General features: G+C 41.0%; 1 non-coding gene across 1 annotated transcript; it reads right to left on the reverse strand.

The window, feature by feature from the left end:
- Window positions 1-11,029: 11,029 nt before the first annotated feature.
- On the reverse strand, window positions 11,030-11,091 carry LOC111525518. Its single transcript, XR_002726127.1, has one exon. It is a non-coding gene; the product is annotated as a U7 small nuclear RNA (small nuclear RNA).
- Between the last annotated feature and the right edge of the window lie 277 nt (window positions 11,092-11,368).

The following is an 11,368-nucleotide window of genomic DNA, read 5'->3' on the forward strand; positions in this document are numbered from 1 at the left end:
ATGTCAAACCCCGAAATATGGAGCCAGAGAAGGCCACAGAGGGAGGGTTGTCACGCTTGTATACCTGATTAAAACTACCAAAAAAGACTGCAAAAACCACAACCTTGCACAAAAGCCATCACAAGAGTACACAAAAAATATTTCTGAGTACATCTGCCTAGCAACTGCCTGTCCAGCCTTGCGCTGATGCCATCCTTGTTATTGATTCTTATAATGAAGAATAATTGTTTACAGACACTTATGTAATCTTTTCATTTTTTAACAACTCTTGTCTTTCATTACCTCCCTGAATATGCTCACCATGTTCCCATTGCTATGCTCAATACCAAATATCAATCTTGAATAATTATCAATATTTAAAAAATATCTTATATGTAATATATGTATATAAAATATATATTTATAGTATATATAAATATTTATAATATAAAAGTATGCACGTTATACTTTTTTTTGAGACAAAGTCTCATTCTGTCACCCATGCTGGAGTGTAGTGGCGTGAACATGGCTCACTGCAGTCTTGGCCTCCTGGGCTCAAGTGATCCTTCCACCTCACCCCTCTGGGTTGCTAGGACTGCAGATGTGCACCACCGTGCTTGGCTAATTTTTTAAAAAAATTTTGTAGAGACAGGATCTCCTTGTGTTGCCTAGCTTGGTCTCAAACTCCAGGCTCAAGTGATCCTCCTGCCTTGTGAACTTCCCAAAGTTCTAGGATTACAGGCACTTACAGGTGAGCTACTGCACCTGGCCCTATTTATATCTATATATTTTTAATCCACCCATCTGCACACTGAGTGTGTGTGTGTGTGTGTGTATTTAATTATTTTTTATGCAGTTTCATGTTTTTAGATCTTAAGTTTAAATCTTTGGATTGTTTAGCAATTTTTTTGGCTTAATGTGTTATATAAAAACCTTTATATAGTGTGTTATATAAAAACCTTTATTTTTTCTGAACTATTATCCAATAGTACCATGATGTTTTCTTTCTTTTAGTTTGTGTACTTATTTATTATAGTAGACTTTTTCCATGGTTCATTTATGAGCAGTTCCGTCCAAATCCGCTTTTCACCCAAAAAATGTTGGTGAAATCTGCTTGACTGTCCACTCTCTTTTTACTTGGGAACTGTAAACTGTACCATAATATTAGGAATGGGTATATTCTCTTTGTAATAACATCTACACTATACTCTGTGATATGCAGTGTGTACAAACTCAGCTTCTGGAACCAGAATGTCTGATTTTGTGTGTTGTTTACCATCTGTGTGCCTTTGGATGTCTCCTTTCTTCCTTTCTTCCTTTCTTCCTTTCTTTCTTTCTTTTTTTGACAGTCTTGCTCTGTCGCCAGGCTGGAGTGCAGTGGCGTGATCTCAGCTCATTGCAACCTCTGCCTTCTGGGTTCAAGTGATTTTCATGCCTCAGCTTTCCATGTAGCTGGGATTACAGGCACGCACCACCACACCCAACTAATTTTTGTATTTTTAGTAGAGATGGGGTTTCACCATGTTGGCCAGGATGGTCTCGATCTCCTGACCTCATGATCCACCTGCCTCAGCCTCCCAGAGTGCTAGGATTACAAGTATGAGCCACTGTGCCCAGCTGCCCTTGAACTTCTGAACTTCTCTGTGGCTCAGTTTCCTTATCTGTAACAGGAGAATACAGTTAGGATTGAATGAGTTAATGCTTGTAAGATGTATGAAATGGTTCCTGGTACATAGTCAAGGCTTTATAAGTTTTAGAATTAGGATTATCCCCTTCTATGGCTTAAGAGAGAGAGGAAGAGGGCTGAAGCTATGGGAAGCTTGAGTATTTTGTGGGTCTTGGTTTCTGATTTAGAAATGAACTCAGTCTTGCTTACAGACTGTGTTCCTAACCTCTAATGTTTTTGTCTCTCTATTTTTTCTTCAATTTAGTACAAATTCTTCTGTATTTGAGAGATGTTTCTCAAAGTTTAAAAAATTATTTAAATTTTTTAATATAAAAATCTCCAAACATTAAACAAAAGCTGGAGGAATAACAATAAATCTCATTTACCCATCATCCAGTTTCATTTTTTATGTTATGTTTCTTCCATTTTTTAAAAATAGAGACGGAGTCTCACTATGTTGCCCAAACTGGTCTTGAACATCTGGGCTCAAGTGATCCTTCTGCTTCAGCCTCCCAAAGTGCTGGGTTTTGAAGGCATGAGTCACCATGCCCGTCCCATCATCCAGTTTTAATTGTTATCTTATGGCCTTCACAGTTCTTGGTATGTTGGGAAGATTACTTGAGCCCAGCAGTTTGAGACCAGTCTGGATGATATAGAGAGACCCTATCTCAAAAAAAAAAAAAAAAAAAAGAAAAGAAAAGTTATTGGTATAAGATTGAGAACTCTTCCCTGATTTCCACATAGATGGTGCTATTGTTCCTAACGCCTAGGAGAAGGAAGCTTTGTGGGTCTGTACCTATCCTTTCAGATTTGCTGTAGGTTATAAACCCAATACTTGAGCTATCATGATTTAACCACTTTTTCTTGCAACTGTAGCAGCTCATCAGGTTGTTATATCTATCTCATCCTCTTTATTTCTACTCTAATTGCCCTACTTGGACCTTCACTGCTTTTCATCTGAATTACTGCAACAGCAGCCTAATTGGCCTTCCTGTATTCAGACCTCTATATTCAGTCCACCCTTCATACTGTTGAAAGTTTATTATTTTTTGTATCACAAGCCTAATTACAGCACTCTGTTCTAGAAGCCAAGCAATTGCTCTCGGTTGCCTATACAGTAAAATTCAAATGGTCTTTTTTCCACAATAATTTGAGATAGGCCTTTTCAGCCCTTCACTAGAGTATCTTTCACTATATACCATAGTTCCTCAATTCTAACATGCCATTGATTATATGACTATGTATTATGATTATATGCCATTGATTTCACAACAGCTTTGGGTCAGGGACCAAGAGGCACAATGGAACCTACGCATCACTGATAAGATACATTGTGATTTCACAATTATGAAAATGTAGAGGCATGTTAAATGATTCCTGTAATCACAGCAACAGTATTAAGGTAACAGCAAGAAATGGGTGGCACATTAGCCTGCATAATTATAGGAGATTTTTAGTAAGGGAATTATTTACAAACATGGGCAAACTTTAGGGAGCCAACAGGACATGGTATAGTATTCCCAGGCTGGCTTTAGGGTGGGTGGGGGACTGTTACAACTGAATATCTAGGTTTGAAGGCTGAGGGGAAGGAGCTCTGCCAGGACCCAGAGAGAGAAGTGTACAGAGCAGGACTCTAGACAGAAGTTGTGGACTTCAGTAGAGAGAGTGAATGAGCCATGGAAACATGGTAGGGAAGGGTACAAAGGAATAAATATCTCGAATACTTCACTCTCTCCCCACCCTCTTACCTCCAAGCTAGCTAAACCCAACTCGAATCCAGAGGATAAGCAAGTCTACCAATGCAGGTAAGCTTCCTAGGGCACAGAGCATGATGGAGAAGAATGGAGTGGAGAGGGAAGCCAAAGGCTAAATGGACAGTGTCAGGCACATCCTCCATTCCATTTACTCTCCATTTTATTTTATTTTATTTTAATTATTTATTTATTTATTTGAGACAGAATCTCACTCTGTCGCCCAGGCTGGAGTGCAGTGGCGCGATCTTGGCTCACTGCAATGTCTGCCTTCTGGGTTCAAGTGATTCTCCTCTCTCAATCTCCTGAGCACCTGGGACTATAGGCACGTGCCACCACACCTGGTTAATTTTTTGTATTTTTTTTTTTTTTTTTTTTTTAGTAGCGATGGGGTTTCACTGTGTTACCCAGGATGGTCTCGATCTCCTGACCTCATGATCTGCCCACCTCGGCCTCCCAAAGTGCTGGGATTACAGGTGTAAGCCACCACGCCCGGCCTACTCTCCATTTTAAATCACAGATTAAATCTCTACGTATCTGAATATTTGCCCGTTTGCTGTTTATTTGGCCTTTGAGCTCAGCTTAATTTTCACATTCTCCATGAAGCCATCTGTGACTTGTTGAGTCAATTTGTCCTCTGATGTGTTCCCATAAAACCCCACTTAAAAGATTTAAACTTTAGATGGTCCAAAAGGAACCGTTGATGTCAGGGAAAGCATAAACCAAATTTTATCTCAAGGGGAAACATGAGATTGGATGACTGACAAAAGAGGCTTTGAAAATATAAAACTGGGAGTCATATGAGGAAAGAAGAAAGTCCCAAAAAGAGCCATCCTCTTTGTTAGCATTGAAACAATGAAGGAATATAGCACAGATGAAGATGAAGTTGATGGCCTGGAGAGGAAAGATGTTTTGCCTACTCTTGACCCAGAAGAAGAAGGAGGTGGAGGAGGTAGAGAGAAGGAAGAGGAGGAGAAAAATAGGATGTTTGCAGAAGCAGAAAGACAGTACCAACAGAGAAGGAGGAGGAAGAGGAGGAGAATGTCTGCAGGAGCAGAAAGACAGTATCAACAGAATAAGGCTGGGTGTGGTGGCTCATGTCTATAATCTCAGCACTTTGGGAGCTGAGGCTGGCGGATCACGAGGTCAAGAGATCGAGACCATCCTGGTCAACATGGTGAAACCCCATCTCTACTAAAAATACAAAAATTAGCTGGGTGTGGTGGTGTGCCCCTATAGTCCCAGCTACTTGGGAGGCTGAGGCAGAAGAATAGTTTGAAACCTGGAGGCGGAGGTTGCAGTGAGCTGAGATCTCGCCACTGCTCTCCAGCCTGACAACAGAGTGAGACTCTGTCTCAAAACAAACAAACAAACAAACAACAACAACAACAACAAAACCCAAAAAACCAACAGAATAAATTGCAGACTAATTCCATTGTTCAGACAGATCAGTCAGGGACAGTGGTATTCAGTTCATTTGTGAATCTCAATTTTGAAATGGAGGGAGACAGTGAAGTAATTATGGAAAGCAAACAAAATCTGGTCTCTGTTCTACCACAAAATGAAATGACTATCAAACTTCAAACCCTAAGGGTTTTTTTTTTTTTATACCAGAAATTTTCACATTCTCTTCTCAGTGGGACTTAATACAATTATTTATATTTTAAGTTACTTAAGTTATCTGGAAAAGGAAAATGTTTCTTCATTCTTGGGCTCTACTCAGCAAAAGTCAAATCTGAAATTTGTACCATTTCTGCTGTGTGTTGAATTAGTGCTTTGGTTTAAAATGATATTTTAAAAAAGTGAAGGACATCCTAGAGCTTCAATTGCCAATTTAAAAGTTAAATTACCAAGCTTGTCTTATTTGTGGATTAAAAAAAAAAAAAAAATAGAGGCCAAGCGCAGTGGCTCATGTCTGTAATCCTAGCACTTTGGGAGGCCGAGGCAGGTTGATCACCTGAGGTTGAGACCAGGAGTTCGAGCCTGGCCAACATGGTGAAACCCTGTCTCTAATAAAAATACAAACATTAGCCAGGCATGGTAGCAGGCACCTGTAATCCCAGCTATTGGGGAGTCTGAGGCAGGAGAATAGCCTGAACCAGGGAGGCAGAGGTTGTAGTAAGCTGAGATCATGCCACTGCACTATAGCCTGGGTGACAGAGTGAAACCCTGTCACAAAAAAAAAAAAAAAAAAAAAGTAAGTTGCTGATTAAGGCTAATTGGAGCTGATAATCCCACAATCTCAGATTTAAATGAAGATTTTTTTTCTCTTAGATTTTCTCATGTTATCCCTCACATTTATATATCTAACCATTAATTTCACACTAAGGATGGTTCACTGTATAATAAAAGGAGTAAGATGGGGGGGGAAAGATTTAAGCTTTACACTTTCTTTTTTTTGAGACGGAGTCTCCCTCTGTCGCCCAGGCTGGAGTGCAGTGGCCGGATCTCGGTTCACTGCAAGCTCCGCCTCCCGGGTTCACGCCATTCTCCTGCCTCAGCCTCCCGAGTGGCTGGGACTACAGGCGCCCGCCACCTCCCCCGGCTAGTTTTTTGTATTTTTTAGTAGAGACGGGGTTTCACCGTGTTAGCCAGGATGGTCTCAATCTGCTGACCTCGTGATCCGCCCGTCTCGGCCTCCCAAAGTGCTGGGATTACAGGCTTGAGCCACCGCGCCCGGCCTAAGCTTTACACTTTCTAATGAGTTGTCTATATATTTGTCTTTGCTGATATATCGTTAATAGTAAGGGACATTTTACAATCATTGTGTCTTTCCCCTTTCCCTAAAAACACGCAAACCCACCTGCCACAACGTCTTCTACTTAGAATCAAACACTTCAGAACTGGAAAAAGTCCTGGAAACATCTACTCCGATAATCTTATTTATAGGTGAACAAACTGGGCTCAACTCAGTGTTGGTAAGGGCTCAATAAATGCTAATTGAAGCGGAAGTGAAAATTCAGCCCCAGAGGGTCAACGAGTAGCTTCAAGAGGGCTTTGAAAACAAGTAAAGAAAAAAATCGCTTTCGTGTGGTAAACTTAGGGTGTCCAGTCCCCTGGAATGTGGTCTGTGATTTTGCTTTTCACTCAGGTTTTGCTCTTATTTTGTAAGAAGAATGAAATAAGCTAATGCATGTGAAACATCTTAGCCGAGGGCCTGGGACGAGATAAACTTAGAAATTGGGGCCAGGTGTGGTGGCTCACGCCCATAATCCCAGCACTTTGGGAGGCTGAGGCGGGCAAATCATGACACCAGGAGTTCGAGACCAGCCTAACCAACATTGTGAAATCCCCCCCCCCCCCCCCCCCCCAAAAAAACAAAAATTAGCCGGGCCTGGTGGCACGCATCTGTAATCCCAGCTACTCAGGAGGCTGAGGTAAGAGAATCACTTGAACCCGGGAGGCAGAGGTTGCAGTGAGCCCAGTGGGCGTCAGAGTAAGCAAGACTTCATCTCAAAAAACAAAACAAAAAAAAAAGAAGAGAAAGAAATTGGTTAGTTGTTCTAGAAAGATTATGGTGAGATAACTTTCAAGAATTTAGAAATAATAAAGGAAATAAGATTTTCCTCTGATACTTGAAACTTAAACACAAATAAATTATGAAATGCTTATACAATGTAATAATATATACTTGTTAAAATGATAGCATGCATTTTTAGATGTACGTAGGCAACATTTTTAGGATATATGTGTGAAATCTCACCTAATCCTCACCACAATCCTGCGAGATAGGCACTATTATTATTATTATTATAATATTTGAGATGTACTCTTGCTCAGCACCCTAGAGTGTAATGATGCAATCTTGGCTCACTGCAACCACTGTCTCCTGGGTTCAAGCGATTCTTCTGTCTCAGCCTCCCGAATAGCTGGGATTACAGGCACACACCATCATGCCCATCTAATTTTTGTATTTGTGTAGAGATGGGGTTTCACCATTTGGCCAGGCTGGCCTTGAACTCCTGAACTCAGATGATCCACCCACCTCGGCCTCCCAAAGTGCTGGGATTACAGGCGCGAGCCATCATGCCTGGCCTTTTGTTATTGAGTTCTGTGAACTACTGACAGCTTTCTGAATTATTCTAAGATTCTAGATTTCAATGATTTACTATTTTTGAAGAAATTTCTGTAAAGTTGCTGAAAACTGTAAGTCTGTAATGATACATATTAGACTAAGCAGTTGGCTCTGACACAAATGAAGTGGATTTTGTTTTTCTCATCTCAACAGTATTTTTAATCATTATGTTATCACTTGCTAAAGTCTGTGGGGATGTCTTGGTTCTCTTTCAGTGGCAGAGACAGCATATGTATTTGTGCATTACTTGAAGATCTTTCCACCAGATGAAACTGGGAAAGGACAATGTGCCAAATAGTATCCAAGCCCAGAAGGGAATCTCAATTTGAAGTTAGGTGAATTCCAAACATAAACAGGGATGTCTGGCAAACTGGTAGTGTGGGCCCAATAGGAATCACTTTTATAAGGAAAAATTTCCCTCTTGGGAGAAATCATGTTGAAGAAAAGCTGAGTCAGAAACAATAAACTTGAGTTTGTAAGAGAGCCTTCGTAGGAGGAAAGTAGTGCTCTGGAGGCAGGCTGGTGGCTATCATTCAGTTTCTTATCATATACAAGTCCCCTGAGTGGGTGTCTGGGACCTAGAGAAAGAGTGGTCTGTAAGTAAAAATTGAAAGTGCTGTTTCACTGAAGGTTGTAAAACACTGATGCCACTGGTTTGAATTCCTCCTGCAGAATTGAATTCTAGAGGAAGAGAAGCATCCTTCCTTCAGTGCCTTTGTGGTGGTGCTTGGTGAGAGAGAGTGGTGGAGGCATTGCCTAAAGAGAGAGGCACTAACAGGCAGAGGAGTGGTTGAGACCAGTAAGAACTGCCCTGCCTGGTGGAGCAGAGGCAGAAGCTGATGTCCAGGCTCTGCAGCATCTGTAGGGAATTTGGTGCCTACAGTGCTCATCAAATGATCCAGAGGCCTCCCTGAACACTGCAAAACCCAGAAGAAATTACCATGTCAACAGAGCAGAACCAGATCCTCTGGGGAAGCACAGTGCTGGTGGAAGAACTATAGCTCCAGTAAGCAAATGTGGTACCTGGTGGGTGGTTGCTGAATCAGTGTGTGTTTGTTAGCATATGTCAGACACCCACTGAAGATGCCTAAAATCACCTCTAGAAACTGACATTTTAAAAGGAGATTGAAGTCCTGCATTATGCAGGTGCTGTGAGCCTGTGACTACTGGGTTATTCCACTGAATGTGACTTATTTGTATCTACAAGCTAGTGGAAGCTGGGTGCTATAGTTTAGATATTTGTCCCCCCAAACCTCATGTTGAAATTTGATCCCCAATGTTGGAGATGGAGCCTAATGGAAAATATCTGGGTCATGGAGGTGGATGCTTTATGAATGGATTAACCTCCTCACTGTGGAGGTGGTAAGTGAGTTCTCACTCTTTTAGTTCCCATGAAAGCTGGTTGTTAAAGAGAGCCTTGCTGGGCGCAGTGGCTTATGCCTGTAATCCCAGCACTTTGGGAGGCCAAGGTGGGCAGATCACCTGAGGTCAGGAGTTCAAGACCAGCCTGGCCAATATGGTGAAACCCCATCTCTACTAAAAGTACAAAAATTAGCCAGTTGTGGTGGTGCATGCATATAATCCCAGCTACTTGGGAGCCTGAGGCAGGAGAATCACTTGAACCCGGGAGGTGGGGGTTTCAGTGAGCTGAGATCATGCCACTGCACTCCAGCCTGGGCGACAGAGAGAGACTCCATCTAAAACAAAAAAGAGAGCCTGGCACTTCCTCTCTCTGTCTCTCTCATTCCTCTCTCACTGTGTCTCTGCACATACCAGCTTCCCTTTGCCTTCTGCCATGAGTGAAAGCAGCCTGAGGCCCTCACCAGATGCCCAATTTTGAATGTTCCAGCCAGCAGAGCTGTGTGCTAAATAAACCTCCTTTCTTTATAAAATACTCAGCCTCAAGTATTCCTTTATAGCAACACTAAACAGGCCAGGCGCAGTGGCTCATGCCTATAATTCCAGCACTTTAGGACACAGGGGTGAGCCCATGTGTTCCACACCAGCCTGGGCAACATAGTGAGACCCTGCCTCTACAAAAAAAATTTAAAAATTAGCTGGGTATGGTGATATGTGCCTGTAGTCCTACCTACTCAGAAGGCTGAGGCCAGAGGATCACTTGAGTCCAGGAATTCAAGGTTACAGTGAGCTATGATCATACCACTGCACTCCAGCCTGGGCAACAAAGTGATATCCTATCTCAAAAAAAGATAAAATAAAATAAAATAAAATAAAATATAACAACACTAAACAGACTAAGGCATTGAGCAAATGGATCTACAAAATAATCTAGAGATTAGAAGTTGTCATCAGAAATGTTGGGAATATTTAGGGGGCCGCTGGGCAACTTACGTTATAATAACTTAGGTACAAATAGAAAGTGGAATTTCATTTTGTAGTCACAGGTTACAATGTTGTAGAAGTTCTTATTTAAGACTAAATAACCCAGACTGTGAGAATGTACCAATTTACACTTTGGTCATTGTCTCATAGAAGTCGTAGGACCAAGCAATGTCTTCATGAGTTGGGGTGGGATTTTATTCCCAAAGAGGAAGGATATATTTATACTATCCTGAGAGTAATATTTGCCTTATGCATCGTACTTTTAACAGCAATACTGAACAAGCTAAGCCTTAAGATAGCTGTCTGCTTACAGTCCCTTAGAAAGGATTTTCCCTATAGTCTTCTTCTAGAATATCACTTCTGTGTGTAGTTCTTTTCTTGTACAAGACGACCCAGTCACCTTAACCACAATTGATGTGAATGAGAGCAGTTATCTAATCCAAGGAAAAGCAACCCATCATTCAGTCAAAAACCTATGATTTGTCTGATCATGAAGACTGTTCAATGGAGATAACTGTAGCTAACTAGACTGAAGAATATCACCTTTCTTTGAAAGGAGTTCAGCTGTTAGCAAAGGCAAAAACTGAAAGAAAAAGAGAAATATAATTAGTAGAAGCCTACAAGCAGGAGAAGCCAAGAAGGAGAAGCTAATACAACAGAGGCCATTATGTTGAGAAAAAGAAGAGGGTACACGTATTGGTGACTTATTGGAAGGACAATCAGACTCAGAATAATTGTCTCCATTATAGTGGAGCATACAATGGAGCCATTAGAAGCTACCCGGTTACCAGAAGAGCTGGACATCAAGAAGGAATTTTCAATTCTCAAATCATGTTCTGTCCCCTTGAGTCCTGCAGGATAGCTTCAGCATGTCTTAATTCCTGTAACCTACTAAACTCTAGCTACTCCCACATGGCTGCAATGAATTTTACCAGTTTTTTAAAAATCAATACTGATTTAAATAAGTAGGAAAGCATATTAGTAGGCATTGGTAACAAAGTGAAACAAGACTGACAGAAATCAAAATTTAAGAAAAATAAACTAATAAATGTTATTTTTTCCTTTTCTTTCTTTCTTTATTGTGAAGATGAGGCTTTGCTTTACTGCCCAGATGGTCTCAAATTCCTGGGCTCAAGCTATCTTTCTGCCTTGGCCTCCCAAAGTGCTGGGATTACGGGTGTGAGCCACCATGCTCAGCCTTCTTTTTTTACTTCTTTTTTCCCCCCGGTGAAAACTGGAAAAGCTGCTAGACAAATTCTAAAAGAGATGTAACACTGGTAAATATTCTTACTCTGTGGGTACCGAGCATGAAATTCCAATCTTGGCTTCCAAGTATCTAAGGCAAAAAGAAAAAAAAATGAGAACAAAAATATTTTAAAATATTTAACTTTTATCTTCATTTATTTTTCCCTTTCCTTCCTCTCACGTTAGCCAGATCTGTGCTTTCTTCTTCAAGGGAAAGTCTGTTGAAGGATGGATGTTGAACTTGCCTGGAAAACTGTCTGGTTTTATTTCAAAAGGCTAAGCCTCAGTAAAGGAGAGAAATAGCAGGAA

The sequence above is a fragment of the Piliocolobus tephrosceles genome, chromosome 3 (genome assembly GCF_002776525.5).
Source record: "Piliocolobus tephrosceles isolate RC106 chromosome 3, ASM277652v3, whole genome shotgun sequence".
NCBI lineage: Eukaryota > Metazoa > Chordata > Mammalia > Primates > Cercopithecidae > Piliocolobus > Piliocolobus tephrosceles.